Source organism: Ailuropoda melanoleuca, chromosome 7, assembly GCF_002007445.2.
Source record: "Ailuropoda melanoleuca isolate Jingjing chromosome 7, ASM200744v2, whole genome shotgun sequence".
Taxonomy (NCBI): Eukaryota; Metazoa; Chordata; class Mammalia; order Carnivora; family Ursidae; genus Ailuropoda; species Ailuropoda melanoleuca.
Window position 1 is genome coordinate 129,934,658 of NC_048224.1, and position 16,179 is coordinate 129,950,836.

Genomic DNA, 16,179 nt, shown 5'->3' on the forward strand with positions numbered 1-16,179 from the left:
ATGTTGACAATTGTCTACTGTACTCCAGCTGTCCATTTCAAAGTCTTGAATACCTAAATCTTAAATATTTTTCTAGCCCACACCATGTTTCTCGTAAAGAAGAAAACTTTCTGCATTTTACCAGTCATCCAAGCTGACAGCCCAAGATGTCAGCCACACTTCCTAACATCTTCAAAACTTTCTTCCTTCCTTCATACCTGAACCACCTAATCCTAGACACATTGCTGACCCATAACTTCTTAGTCAATACACCATTTCAAAAATAACTTACTTCTGAGGAAAAGAAATTACTGCTAAACCCTAAGGAACTATAAGCACATGTTTCTTATATATATAACTACAATGTTACTAAGAGGTTATGTGGCATAAAATAAGGTACGGAAGGTCAAGAATATGGGTATTGCTCTCCTTTTGGGTTGGCACTGGGAGAGTTCACTAAACCCATCACTGTCTCAAAGCCCCCAGGTCTGCAGATTTCACTTTGCTGTCCAAGAAAAAGCACAGACCCACAAGTCTTTTCTTGAAACCTACCACCAATAACTCTGAAATAACAAATTAGTTCTTCTTAGACTAGTTCCAGCTGTAGTTAGAAAGGTCCCCCATCTGGGTGCTCCTAGAAAGCATTACTGTCAGCATCACAGGGCGTTTCTGAAGAATATTTATATGAGATGAGCTAGTTCTTAATGAAACTGACAACCAGACTGAATTCAGGATCATTTTACTTGAAGGATATAATCTCTGGCAAATCCTTTAAGAAAGCCATCCTATCACTTTTCTGTGTATTTTAGAAATGGGATGTATTTGAAAAAATGCCTGAAAATCACTAGCCGTCATTTTAAAACTCACTTTTTTCGCTGATATCTGGAGTTAGAAAAAACTATGATGGGGCCCCCAAAATAAAATAAATATAGAAAATATTACATTTTATTTTTTAGAATAAAATACTATAGATTTGCAAGTTGCAAAAAAAATTAAAATGTTTTTAAAATGTTTGCTGAATTGACAGAAAATGAAATGCTTCACTCCCATCTGCATCCGTTACAACAGAGGATTTACTGGTTATTATTCACTAACCTTAAGTGTGCTCCAGCATTTGAAGGGAGAGATGAGCACAATTGGAGTGGGGACATACTGTAGACATTTACAGGGTGATTATAAATAAATGAAACATTAAGCATACCCCAAATCAGCCTCTTCCTCAAATCATATACAATGTAGATCAAGCCGATTTGACTTGGATATCCAGATATCCCAAGACCTCAAATTTTTGTGATACCGATGATTAACAATATTCCTTATTTTGTCAACAGGAGCCATTTGAACTTCATTCAGGGTGGTGTCTGTTTCCATTTTGTCTTATTTATTTGAGAAAGAGCGACAGAGATAGCAAGAGCGAGCACAAACAGGGAAGAGAGGGAGAAGCAAACTCCTCGTTGAGCAGGGAACCCGACACGGGGCTCGATCCCAAGACTCCGGGATCATGACCTGAGCCAAAGGCAGCGACTTAACTGACTGAGCTACCCAGGTGCCCCTTTTACTTTTTTTTTTTTTTTAAGATTTATTTATTTATTTTGAAGAGAGTGTGCACGTGGTAGCAAGTGGGGGGAGGGGCAGAGGGAGAGAATCATCAAGCAGACTCCCCACTGAGCTCCGAGCCCCATGCTGGGCTGATCCCACAATCTCATCCATGAGATCACAACCCATGAGATCACCACCTGAGCCAAAACCAAGAGTTGGACGCTTAACTGAGCCACCCAGGCACCCCAATTTTCTCTTACTTTTGGTTGCTAAAGATTTAATGGTAGTGAATCTTTCCTTTTCCTTTTGTATTTTTTTCACTTACTCAAGAGTTCAAAGTATGTTTTAACATCTTCTCATTCTCCTTTTGATCAATCTAATAGCTAAAGCTGCTTTCATTGTACTTTAGATTTTATGTATTTATTTGTGAGAGAGAGAGCACAAGGAGGGGGAGCAGTGGACAGAGGGAGAAGCAGGCTCCCTGCCGAACAAGGAGCCTGATGTGGGACTCAATCTCAGGACCCTGGGACCATGACCTGAGCTGAAGGCAGATGCTTAACCCACTGAGCCATCCAGGAATCCTGCATTTTACTTCTTTTTTAAAAATATTTTAGGGGCGCCTGGGTGGCTCAGTCCTTAAGCGTCTGCCTTCGGCTCAGGGCGTGATCCCAGCGTTCTGGGATCGAGCCCCGCATCAGGCTCCTCCGCTGGGAGCCTGCTTCTTCCTCTCCCACTCCCCCTGCCTGTGTTCCCTCTCTCTCTGGCTGTTCTCTCTCTGTCAAAGAAAGAAATAAAATCTTTAAAAATAAATAAATAAATAAATAAATATTTTAATTATTATTTTTTATTAAAAAGATTTATTTTTAGAGAGAGGGAGAGACCACAGAGGGGAGGGGTGGAGGGAGAGAGAGAATCTTAAGCAGACTCCACACCCAGCACATAGCCTAAAGCAGGGCTTCATCTCACGACCCTGAGATCACGACCTGAGCAGAAATCAAGAGTCAGACACTTAACCAACTGAGCCACCCAGGTGCCCCAAAGATTTTATTTTTTAAATAATCTCTACACCCAGATGGGACTCGAACTCACAACCCCGAGATCAAGAGTCACATGCTCCCCCAACTGAGTCAGCCAGGTGTCCCTCGTCTGTACTTCTGTGGTTGACCATCTCTAAGTAAATACGTGCTTTCTACTTGAACTAACCTAATACGTTTCTCGACACAGGATTTTCAAAGCCTCAGGAGCATCAGTTTGCAAATCCCCAATAGGGGAGAAGCAATAGGGAAACGTGCAACGCAACAGCTACAGCATGAGATCAGCAATAATGATGCACCCTGCCAGCTCCCAACCCCCAATTATGTCATGCTGTACCTGAGTTGAGTGGGCTGTGTGTCACTTCCTCTTTGAAGCCGTCCCTGATCCATGCACCCCAAACTTCTCCTGCTTGCCCCCACTGGGCCCTGTACGACCCCTCATGTTTGACCTGTCCACATCGTTGGCTTTTACTTCATGTCCCTGGCCGCACGGCCAAGTCCTCAAGAGTGGGAGTCAGTGCTGCATCACCTTTACCCCCATCAACGGCCACAGCCACTCTCCAGAGAATGTGCTCAGAAATGTGGAGAGAACGAATACGTGGGTTTTCTAGAATCCTGGCTTTATTCTCAAAATCCCCCTTAGCACATTTAGCCTGGAGCTACTTGCCATTTAGAACAAGGATGAATCGAGCCTTTTCAATTTTCTAGTAAAGCCGCAGGTGATAAAAATACAAGTACTAATTCTCAAAGAAGTAGGAGGAAGCTAGGAAGTAGAGACGTGTGCATGGGTGCATTCACGATGGGATGGAAAGCAGGTGAATGGGAGACAGAGTCTCTGAGGGGTCATGGAGTGAATGGGAACCGTGCAAACAAGAATTCTGACATGAGTGGTGACATTTCCTCATATTGCAGCCGCTGACCCAAGAACAGAAGTGCTGGCGCCAAACGACCTGCCTCCCCTGGGCTTCCTTCCATCCCAGGCTGCCTGGCTTCTGCTGCCCAAACAAGGTCTCCAGCTTCAGCTCTTCTCCCGGCCTTTCCTAAACACGCATGCTCTGGCCCACCTTCCCAGGATTCTGTGTCAGGCGACAGCCAACCACTGTGAGCACCATGTTAACAGGTAAGTTTCTTGCTGGGGATGTTAGGCACCACTCCAACCTGGTAAAGACCACCTTTGGGGCCAGGTGGACATGTTGGTGCTGTGAAATCCCACTGTCACGGTCGCCACCTGTCTCCAGATATGGCCCTAAAGGAAGCATAAATCTAGGGAACTTAAACCACCTGGTCCTAAACACTTAAATTGCTAGTTCCTTAAAGGAGGAATGTTGCTATGATCATACGCTATTGAACATTCAGCATGTGCCAGGCATTGTGCTAATCATGCCTTTTGTTTAGAGATGGACTCTAAAGATGCCTTCAAAATCAGCACCTCCTCTGGGCGCCTGGGTGGCTCAGTTGGTTAAGTGACAGACTCTTAGTTTCAGCTCGGGTCGTGAGATCAAGCCCCACATTGGGCTCTGCACTGTGTGTGGAATCTGCTTAAGATTCCCTCTCTCTGTGCCCCTTGCCCCCCTCTCCTTCTCAAAAAAAAATTAAATATAGAATTACCATATGATCTGGAACTTCCACTTTTGGGGTTGTACCCCAACAAATCGAAAGCAGAAACTCTAATAGATATTTGTACACACCCATGTCCCTCGTGGCATTATTCACAATCACTGAAAGGTAGAAACAACCCAAATGTCCACTGACAGATGAATGGATAAACCAAATGCGGTTTATGCATGTAATGGGATATTACTCAGCCTTAAAGAGGAAGGACATTCTGACATGTGCTCCAGGAGGGACATTATGCTCTGTGAAATAAGCCGGTCACAAAAGGACACGAATTCTATGATTCCTCTTATATGTGGTACACCTAGAGGGGTCAAGTTCATAGAGACAGAACACAGAATGGTGGTTGCCAGGGGCTGGGGGAAATGAGGTACTTTTGTTTAATGTATATAGAGTGTCAGTTGGGTGGGGAAGATGAAAAAGTTCTGGATGTGGATGGCAGTGATGGCCACACAACAATGTGAATGTTTGTTTTTTTCAATGTAAATGTTCTTAATGCCACTGAACCATATTCTTAAAAATCTTTAAAATAGAAAATTGTCGCATATATTTTACCACAACAAAATTTTTTAAAAAATCAACTCCCTTCCTGGGGCACTTGTGTGACTCGGTCGGTTAAGCATCTGCCTTCAGCTCAGGTCATGATCCCAGGGTCCTGGGATCAAGCCCTGCACTGGGCTCTCTGCTCAGCAGAGAGCCTGCTTCTCCCTCTCCCTGCTCCCCGCCCCCCACTTGTGCTCTCTCTCACTCTCTCTTTGACAAATAAGTAAATAACATAAAGTAAATAAAGTCTTAAAAATAAAGTAAATAATTACTTAAAAAATAAAGTTTTTTATAATTACTTTTTTTAAGTAATAATTACTTTAAAAATAAATTACTTAAAAAATAAAGTAAATAGCAACTAATGAATCATCGAACTTTACATCAGAAACCGGGGATGTACTGTATGGTGACTAACATAATATAATAAAAAATCATTATAAATAAATTAATTAATTAAATAAAATCTTAAAAAAAAAAAACCAACCTCCTTCCTGCCATCCCTAAAACCCAAGCTGATGCATCTACGCACACTATAGAGCACTCATCCGGGACCCTGACTTGCCCTGGGTGCTTCACAATGTGACAGCAAGCACATCCCTGGTGCCCAAGCCCCGCTTGTGCTCGTCTCTCCAGGGTCCGCACCTCAGCTTTGACTCTGTGACCTCACAATGGCTTGGCCTTTGCCTGTCTGTGGCCCAGGCTCGTGCTCAAAGGCCAGCACCCCAAGCCCCAGAAGCAAACCTTACACTCCCCCCAAGGGGCATAAGTGGACAAAGAAACATTCAAAACCGTTTCCAATCTTCATCTTTAGATCATACTCCAGTAATGTATTGAATGCTGACTATGTGCCAGGGACTGTGCTAAGCATTTTGTTAACTCGTTTTAATTCACACTACAATCTTACAAGGGGGTTCTTCTTGTTCCCATTATCCTCACTTGGTGGTGAAGAAGTGGAGGCTTGAGGATGCTAACTTATTTGTCCAACGTCCCAAAGCCAGCCAGAAAGCTACATGTTCAGGATATGAAGCCAGCACTCTGACCGACAGCCTGTGTTTAGCTACAAGGCCATGCCATGAGAAATCTTTTTCTTTTCTTTTTTTTTTAAGATTTATTTATTTAGGGACGCCTGGATGGTTCAGTCAGTTAAGCATCTGACTTTGGCTCAGGTCATGATCTCGGGGTCCTGGGATTGAGCCCCGAGTCAGGCTCCCTGCTTAGCAGGGGAGTCTGCTTCTTCCTCTCCCTCCGCTCATGCTCTCTCTCTGTCAAATAAATAAATAAAAATCTTTTTAAAAAAGATTTATTTATTTGACAGAGAGCAGGGGGAGGGGCAGATGGAGAGAGAATCTCAAGCACACTCCCCGATGAGCACAGAGCCCGACATGGGCCTCGATCCCAGGACCCATGAGATCATGACCTGAGCCAGTGTCAACAGTCGGACGCTTAACCGACATAGCCACCTGGGCGCCCCTCTGAGAAGTCTTTTATATGCCTCAATCCTGGATGACATCATCTTCATTCTCTCCCTCGTTGATATTAAAGTTATTATTTAGGGAAAGGAGAAAATGTTTGCTACAGTCTGACCAGTGCTCACAGAAAGCCAGATGTAAGCTAAAGGTCCCACTGTGTGTAAAAAGAGTAAAACAAACAAACAAACAAAAAACCCAATGTGACCACATCATAATAGCCCAATCTAGGAAATTCTGAGACCAGAGGTTCAAAGCAGACTCTTTTCTGAGCTCCAGGGGTCTGTTAGCTTTAAACCCCAGTGTCTAATTCATGATCTTGGGAAAGCCTGTGAGGAGGGTTTCCATTAAAGAGCATCAAATACAGTCAAATTCTGGTCTTTCCCAAATACAGATCTGTATGACCAGTCTGTTCTCCAGCACGCCAGTAACACCTAGGTGTTTAACTTGGAATCTGATAGCTGCCTGAATTTCGACATCTCCCGTAGATGCCGCACACAGAGTCCTCGATGGCCACTGGCAGAAATTCTTAGAAAAACAATCCTTCTGGTTGTTGGAATCACAACTACCACTTTCCCTCCCTGCCTCCCCGTCACTGAAGAGGCTGTTTTGATTTGAATCACAGGGGCCCCTGCCGACTACCTGCGGTCCAAATGTGTGTGTGACAATGCACAATCCTTTGCTGGCCACCCAGTGTTATTTCAGACACTGTTGGACAGATGGGCTCCGTTCCGAGTGGGGAAGAACCACACCTCGCAGAGGACAGTTTTTACAGGGCTGTCTCCTTGCTGCACACAAAATGTCTCATCTTGGCCAGGGTGGGGGCCGAATGGGGGCAGATGGCTTCTTAATATCACACCACTGGGGGGCAGATCGCTTCTTAATATCACACCACTGGTTTCTCCCCCAGCATCCGCTCTCTTGTGTCAGGGACGGAATCTCAGAGATCCTGGCCGTTGGCTCCCCCCACCGCCAGCCCTGCTCGTTTCTGCCACGTGTGGGGCAAGGGCTTGCAGCATAACAGCTGCTGGAACACAGGAAATCCATTCATCCTGACATATCCCGATGACTAATATGGGCTTAGCGAGGAAACAGAAGCATCTGACAACCAGAGAAACAACTGAATTACTTGTGGAGGGGTGAGGAAATGACACCCCCAATGGGCTTGATCTCACCATTTGGTTTGGACTGGGAAGCTCACCAGGGGAGGCCGCCGGATGTCCTTGCAGTTATCCAGCATCATTAATTCTGAGCAAAAGAGCAGGACTGGTGTTTGGGGAGCAGGAGTAAGAGGGGTAAGGAGATGGTGGTCTTGAGACCATGCTGGACATGAAAATAAATCGCTCAAACCTCTCACTGGAAGTGAGAGGCAGTTTCGTTTGCAGGTTGGAGTGTGGGCTTTGGAATCAGACAGACCTAGGTTCAAATCCTGCCTCTGCCACTTCTTCTATGACCAAAACGTGTAACCTTAATCCTCTGTTTCCTCGTTCGTAAAATGAGAATAATAATAGGATTCTTCCCTAATGGGTCTGTTTCCAGGAATGAATGAGACTACTGTATAAAGCACTTAGCATATGTGTGTATAAGCCTAGTATACAATAAGCACCTAATTAACGTAGCTATTAATTATAATAGTGTATTTTCAATAGAAGATCAGGAACTTGGCGCTTGTCCGCAAGCGCAGGCAGATAACCCAGAATTCACCTTACGCTAACTAACCCAGCTCCTAAAAGAGTGTGGTATCAAAAGGAAGTTCAACACTTACTGCTTCAAAACACACTTTCTCACCAAGATCCCCACCACCACCTGCCCCAGAATCTCTGCCAGGAGGAGAATTAGAGCACCGTCTAAGGTTTGAAGATGTCAGGGCACCACCAGACTTTGTCCTCAATCAGACCTCCGAAAACACTCCCACCTCACGTGGAACACCATTAAGAACATGTTCCCACGTATTCCATAAATTACAGGGCAGCAGTATGCAGGGATCATCAGCCATAGTGTTTCACCCTGCAGAATCCTCTGGACTGGATATGATTAACAAGTATTATCCAAATAAAGTATTACATGCTACATCAAGTGCACACAATTTGATTCCCCTGGAACGGTGATAACCATAACCTTCACTTAGGAAGAGTACCTATTCATGACGTTCCATTCCTTGTGGACATCTTTTTTTTTTTCTTTAAGATTTTATTTTTAATCTCTACACCCATTGAGATTAAGTAATCTCAAACCCACAATTCTGAAATCAAGAGTTGCACGCTCCACCAACTGAGCCAGCCAGGCACCCCCACATCTTAAGTCCATCTGTTGGAACCCACCAGAGCCTCCTTGCCAAGCCAGTAGAACGAGGGAGAAGGAATGGCTTGTTCACACCCGCTTCTAACCCATGAAGTCAGCCAGGAGGTCATGGATGTGGCCCTTTGTAACAATGCTGATCAATGAAAACATGAATTACCAGACTAATAACTAGTGATAAGCTGGAGAGAATGTGACACGGAGAGATATGAATTGGATTTTGCAGAGGGTGGAAGTGGAAAACTTTGGAAGAATTCAACTTGCTTCATGAAGGACTTTCTGTTGTGACCTCCTGCTGACCACACCAGGGCAGGGCTGTGCCAAGCTGTCCGCAGGTCTGTCTGTCCCTGTCCCCTGCTCCCCCCGCCCCCCGCTTCCCCGGCCCTGCCCAGCTCCAGCTGACTCTTCTCATCCTCTCCTGGCCTTCCCTTGAGCCTGTGGTTGGAGCATAGGTGTTGCTTTGGGTCTTCCTATGAAGTTCATCACTAGAGGCTTCTCCCTCCCCATGCCGTGTTTTAGTTGCAGCCTATATTTTTTTCTGAATGACAAAAACTGTGAAAACTGATGTGCTTCCTGGTCCTCTCTATCCCACAGTATCCCAGCAAACACTCAACGCTTGCTATCTTGACTGGGTCTTGTCTCCTCCTTCTCATTCTCCCCCACTGACATTCCTTATTCGCTCTGGCAGCTGTATACCCAGGGAACATTCAAGTCCTGTACTGACGCAGGGTAACTAAAAGTATGCTGAGCCTCGTGTCTCCATATTTCCTTAAAGCCTTCCCCCTTCCCTTAGTTCTAACCCCATTGACTATTTATAGACACCAATCAACACCAAGCTGTTTGAAGGGCTGCCCCTTCCTTTGACCTCCCTCAGAGCTGTCTCCAAGAATTTAAAGCAAGAGATTCATTGAAACACATTTCACTGATTTATTATTAATTGTCCCGTAGGTGGGCACAGAGAGTACCAAGCAGAGGCAGGGATGCATGACTTGTGGTCACTGAAAAACTTTCCAGTGTCTGCCCAAGTCCCGAATTTATGCCACAAACAGGGGAGTCAAAATGAAGAAACAAAAGTCACAGAGATTGGACGGGAAGTAGAGAGGGAAAAGGAGGACGCAGGAGCTTGACTAAGAGTGGGAACAAAACAGGGAAGCTTGTGGGAGGGGGAGGAGGGAGGCTTTCTTGGAAATGAAGCCGACGCCTACCATCAGGTGTGGGATCCAGAAAACTCTCACAGGTCAACATGAGTAAGAGCCACCAGCAGAAAGAAAAACGCTGCTTCTGGCCCCAGAAACAGAGGCATGGCTAGCCAAGGAAAGCAGAGATTTATTTTCTGGACAAGGGCCTGGCAACATACTAGCTCAGAAACATATTACCAAGAAAGGGACATTGGGGCAGCCGGAACGTTGTCACTGCCAGCAAAGCATGTCGGAAGCTCCCACCTGTGGAAGAAAAGAAGACACACACCTCACCACGCACACACGTTCACACAAGCACACACACCATGAAAAAATGAAATGGCACCTCACTCCCTGATCACGCCCAAACAAGACAGAGATGGTGACACACAACCAGACGCGAGAGGCCTCTTCCCAGTGACTCAATTGTGGGCTGATTTCTATTTCCCAGAGCAATTTATTTGGGAAAAGCGGCCTCTTATTGTTGATATTTTATGAATAGGCCAGAACGATACAGACAATAGTGAACAATACACACTTGATTTTGCAGAGTCTGAAAAACACCCCTTAGCTGCTGGGCCTTAGGTTTCCCCCTTTCTGCTCACCCAGCGTTGTTCTTTTCTTGATTAGCATGCATGAGCCCCTTCTTAGGGCAAGGACTGAATCTAACAGAGATACAGTGTTATTTTCATTCCCCAAGAACTTCACAGGGTAGGTTTGGGAGGCATGGATCCCCAATGGTGTGCTGGGCAGGGGGTATGACTGTCTTCCTCAGTGGTGGGAAAACAGTCCAGATGCTCATGCTGTTCACTGACTCTTACCCTTCCAGCATGGAATCGTCCATCCAGACTTCACCTAATCAGTGTGCCGACGTCAGTAACACGCGTTTTAGGGAGCCTGTAAAACCGATGGTCCTTTCAGACCACTAGGTGAACATGGCATAAATCAACTATTAGGATAAAAAAGATCTGGGTAGGGGCGCCTGGGTGGCATAGCGGTTAAGCGTCTGCCTTCGGCTCAGGGCGTGATCCCAGCGTTATGGGATCGCCCCACATCAGGCTCCTTTGCTATGAGCCTGCTGCTTCCTCTCCCACTCCCCCTGCTTGTGTTCCCTTCTCTCGCTGGCTGTCTCTATCTCTGTCAAATAAATAAATAAAAATCTTTAAAAAAAAAAAAAAAAGATCTGGGTGGTACCTACCTGCCTGGCTCAGTCAGGAGAGCATATGACTCTTGATGCCAGGGTCATGAGTTTGAGCCCCTTGTTCGGCGTAGAGCCTACTCTAAAAAAAAAAAAAGATCTGGATGATATGTGAGGTATATGTGTCTTCGAGTGGTATCACTGATCTTCATCTCTTCTTTTTTTAAAAATTAATTTATTTGAGAGAGAGCACCGGGGGGGGGCGGTCAAAGGGAGAAGCAGACTCCCCACTGAGCAGGGAACCCGATGCGGGACTCGATCCCGGGACTCCAGGATCATGACCTGAGCCGAAGGCAGTCGCTCAACCAACAGAACCTCCCAGGCGCCCTGGTCTTCATCTCTTCTGAGTGCTAATCTTTGTTAAACAAAGACACAGTAACTCTGACCAGCCTGTAACACAGGAGTGTTTAACGTAGTCCTAATTTCAAAACCAACCTGCTAGACTAGCAGGGAAGAATGTTCATCTTGTTAGGATGCTGAACTGCTCTCTGAAACATTAAATGATGAAGGTGATACCCAGGGGCTGAGGAGCCAAAGAACAGGGGACAGGGGCATTGCTATTCAATGGGTGAAGTTTCAGATTACAAGGTAGAAAGATCGGGAGATCTGTTTCACAACAATGTGAATGTACTTAACACTAGTGAAATGTACACTTACAAATGGTGAAGCTGGGAAAAGTCATTTTTTTTTACTATAAAATCAATGCAGATATCTTTAAAAATTAATGATCACCACATGGAAATAAGTGTGGGGAAAAAGTGGAAACTGCTGGAGGACAGCTTGGAATGTTTGTTTTCATGGACAGTTTTGATACCTGTGAACTTGTGCCAACAAAACTCAGGAGTCCTTTCATAAGAAAGGGGTTCTAAGGAAAGGGTGGATAGGGCATCTGGGTGGTCTAGTTGGTTAAGCGTCTGCCAGTGGCCAGGTAATGATCCCAGGGTGCTGCCCGATGGGGAGCCTGCTTCTCCCTCTCCCTTTGCCCCTCTCCCCTGCTTGTGCACGCTCTCTCTCTCTCTCTCTCTCGTTCACTCGCTTTTTCTCTCAAATAAATAAATAAAATCTTTAAAAAAAAATAAAGAAAGGGTGATGTCACTAGCAGTGTTCCCATAAATAAAGATAAGTGGCTTTCCTGACAGATGGCTATTGTCTGGCTGTCCCCAAACCTAGGCCTTCCAGCATGGCATCACTGTGATCCCCTACCAGGAATATCCACAGGAGAGGGAGAGGAAGGAGGGACAGAGGCTGGTGTTTACTGTGGGGCAATCCCAGCTGCTTTATATAAACTACCGCATTTATTTATTTATCTTTAAAGATTTATTTATTTATTTTAGAGAGATAGTGGGGCAGAGAAGGGCTAGAGGGAGAGGGAGAGGGAATCTCAAGCAGACTGCACTCTGGATGCAGAGCCCAACTCGGGGCTCAATCCCACGACCCTGAGATCACGACCTTAGCTGAAACCAAGAGTCAGACGCCTAACTGACTGTACCACCCAGGCGCCCCGTAAACTCCTGCATTTAATACAACAAATCTATGACGTGTCTTTTCATCCTGGCCTTTTTAACTATAAAGAAACTGAGCCGCAGAGCTAGCAAATACTGTGGTCACATGACAAAGACCCGATTTGTGCGTCTCCAGAGCCCATGATTTTTTTCACAATCCTTTTGCCCGCTTGACCTACAAAACTACAAAACAGAAAATCAACTATCCAGAGCCCTAAAGAAAGGATTTTTTTCCTGCACCCCATTTGAGAGCTTAATTGTAATGTAACCAGAATTTAGCTGAAAATCGACCTCGAGTGTATTCCCTAGAGCTGACGTCCACCTGCCCCCAGGTGTGCTGTGGAAATGAGTCACAGGTGTGTCAAGACCCTGAGCGCCCCGTCAGCCATCGGGGCAGCCAGGGTACAGCCTAGGACACAGAGTCCCTGGGCCAAGGCACTTCAGGTTGTGAGCAACTGTGGCATTTACCCCATTGTGTCATAAAACGTCACTGCCAGAGAGTGCCATCTGGGACAAGAGTTGGGAGGCACCCGGCCTTGTGCTCCGAAGCAAGCGGCCTGAATTAAATCCCAATTCCACCACTGCATCCTAGCCCACGCTAACTTCCGTGTGTGCTTCAGTGTCCTCATCTCTCAATGGGAATGGAAGTAGAATTTACCTCATGGGGTAAAGAATTAAGTTAGAGAAGGGGCACCTGGGTGGCTCAGTTGGTTAAGCGTCGTACCCTTGATCTAAGCTCAGGTCTTTATCTCATGGTCGTGAGTTCAAGCCGCACACTGGGCTCCATGCTGGGCATGGAGCTTACTTAAAAAAAAAAAAAAGAAGAAGAAGAAGAATTAAGTAAGATAAAATACACAGAGCTGTCAGTGTACCTTCCAGAAGTAATCTCTCGACAACCATTAACGGAGCCAACAGGTACAGTCACATAGGTTATGCGTGCCGTAATACTATGGCACCATTCACCCAGGCTAGACTACCCATAGCGCCCCCAAGAGTTGGGCAACTATGCATCCCTGACCTTAGTTTTGCATTTTAAGCTATGAGTGTCCTTCATAGTCGAACTCTAATTTCTTTTTTTTTTTTTTAAAGATTTTATTTATCTATTCGACAGAGATAGAGACAGCCAGCGAGAGAGGGAACACAAGCAGGGGGAGTGGGAGAGGAAGAAGCAGGCTCATAGCAGAGGAGCCTGATGTGGGGCTCGATCCCATAACGCCGGGATCACGCCCTGAGCCAAAGGCAGACGCTCAACTGCTGTGCCACCCAGGCGCCCCACGAACTCTAATTTCTTTCCCAGCCTCATTACCCCCACTAGCTCCCAACCCTCCCCCGCATTGAATGTCAAACACGATAGTCCACTTACAACCTTGTGGGATTTCACAAATGTTCCTGCCGCCTGGAACATTCCCCCTACTCTTGCCTGCTTTCATTCTAATTCATCCTTTAAGACCCAGCCTAGTCACCTCCTCAAGCTTTCTGTGATGTCCCACACGGAGCTGTCCCACCTTCAGTGTTCCCTGAGCACGTTGCAAATACTGTGTTAGAAAAATAACCTTGTTTTCATGTGGCTCACACCGTTCATTTGCATACAGCCCTCCCTCACTGAACCATGAGTGAGTTCCCTGTGATCTGACAGAATCTTACTCTTCTTAGCATGGACTTGAACTCTTCGCCCTGCTCGCCTGCCTGCCTCTCCATCACCTCACTCATGTAGACGACGAGTCTGCGTGGGACCCAGTATTGTCAAAGAAAGTTTGGAATACCAGGCACACAGACCAACTTCAGGATACCGAAAATACCCTTGACCATGTCTGAGCGAGGCTAAGTTCCCCTGAGTGAGGGACTGAATACACCAAAAGGTAACGGGGCCTGCGAAGGCCTCCTGGCAATCGCGTGCGCAGTCCCCTGGCAGACAAGACAGAGGACCGGCGGCGGTTTTGTAAGTTGGGCTTTGTTTGATATGTGAGAGTAAAAACCAGGAATGGGGCCCACTTGCTCTTTTGAAATCCCTCCCTTCATTATATTTGAATTTCATGTCTTTATGCTTTGTTTCAAACTAAATATCAAAAGTCTCTCGTTTCTGTTATCTCCCTGACAGTTCTTCAATATACTGTATTTAAAACTCTCCGAGGACCAAAAAAAAAAAAAAAAAAATGCACTTTTCAAGTGATGCTAGGAGCTTGCCACTAGCTCCTGTCTGTCTTCGTTTCTGAATCTCTGTGATGCTTCATAAAACAAAGGAGAATGTACCAAAAGGTGCTTCTGTGCTATTTTAAATACTTAGGTCTGCTCTGTCTTACAGAGAAAACAGTACAGACCCAGATGTTTCGCAAGTCATATAATTCATACCTAATGCTGACGGACCACTAACTGTATGTACACAAACTCTATCACACATGGTACGTGTAATCTCCATGCGTGGTGATTAAAGAAAATGGCATTCTCCCTGTCAAAACGCCCTCTCCTTACCTGCCAACCCCACCAAACTGGGTAGCTACAGGACCTGAGCTTTATTTTATTTTATTTTATTTTTTAAAGATTTTATCTATTTATTTGAGAGAGAGAGCACAAGTGGAGGAAGGGGCAGAGGGTGAGGGAGAAGCAGACTCCCCGCTGAGAGCAGAGCCTGACCCGGGGCTCTATCCCAGGACCCCAGGATTATGACCTGAGCCAAAGGCAGATGCTTAACCGACTGAGCCACCCAGGCGCCCCAAGACCTGAATTTTATTAGATAATGTTTTCTTTTGCTTTTCTCTGTGTCATGTAAACTCAGGAGTAGCTCTGCCTGAGTTATTCAAATGCTTCACTTGTAAGTGTTCATTCATTGAATATTTATTGGATGACTTCGTGCCCGCCACGGTCATTGATTAAGGAAATCCCACTCAGCCTCTGCATCAGAGTTTCTCACCTCAGTACCATTGACATTTTGAGCCAGATAATTCTTTGTGAGGGGCTGTTGTGTGCCTTGTAAGATGTTTAACAGCATCCCTGCCCTCTACCGTGCAATGCCAGTAGCAGCCTAGACCCTCGGTTACGACAACCAAAAATGTCACCAGAAAGCAGTGAGAAGAGCAGTAGTCACCAAGAGATGGTGAGGATGGAAGGATGAAAAGGCTGGCACCGAGGATTTCTCAAGCAGTGCAACGATGCTGAAAATACCATAATGGTGGATACACGTCCTTATATAATTGTCAACATCCACAGAATATACAACACCAAGAGTGAACCCTCTTATTTTTTTTAAAATTTATTTATTTATTTTAGAGGAAGGGGGGGCAGGGCAGAGGGAGAGGAAGAGAGAATCTCCAGCACACTTAGCGCTGAGCTGGATCCCGTGACCCCGAGATCCTGACCTGAGCCGAAATCAGGAGTCGGACACTTAACCGACTGAGCCACCCAGTTGCCCCATGTTAGATACTTTCAAATATGATACTTTTCAGACCACTTTTTATAAGAGAACATGTAAGGTCACAGTGGGTTATTCAGCTGGTGGTGACCAGAAGGCACTGCCTGCTGTGTGGGGCTCAACTTTGGGCCACAGCAGCAGACCGAGGGTTCCCTTCCATCCTCTGCCACTCGCCACCTTACACTCGGTTTCCCGCTGTACAGAAAGAGGATGATGAAAACGGGCCTACCTACCCAGCCACAGAGTTCAGTGGACTGCCTGCACAGCTGCAACAGTGGGCTGTAGCAGTCACGGCCACGGACATTCACGGCCCAGGAGCAGCTATGGCAGACCTGGCATGCTGCTGCCCAAGGTCTCCTCCCCTCCCCTCTTTCCCTTTCACTGAATCCTGATTGGGCTTGGAGGGACGACCTGCCCAGTAA

At 45.9% G+C, this 16,179-nt stretch overlaps 1 protein-coding gene across 2 annotated transcripts in view; it reads left to right on the forward strand.

The window, feature by feature from the left end:
- CLYBL (citramalyl-CoA lyase) overlaps window positions 1-14,860 on the forward strand; it is a 274,133-nt gene extending 259,273 nt beyond the window's left edge. The window contains exons 10-11 of one of the 2 annotated variants that reach the window (XR_004626791.1): window positions 3,465-3,672; window positions 14,005-14,860. The gene's annotated coding sequence lies outside the window, so the exon portion shown is untranslated. The remainder of the gene's footprint in view (window positions 1-3,464; window positions 3,673-14,004) is intronic. The other variant, XR_004626792.1, reaches the window with a different exon arrangement.
- The last annotated feature ends 1,319 nt before the right edge of the window (window positions 14,861-16,179 follow it).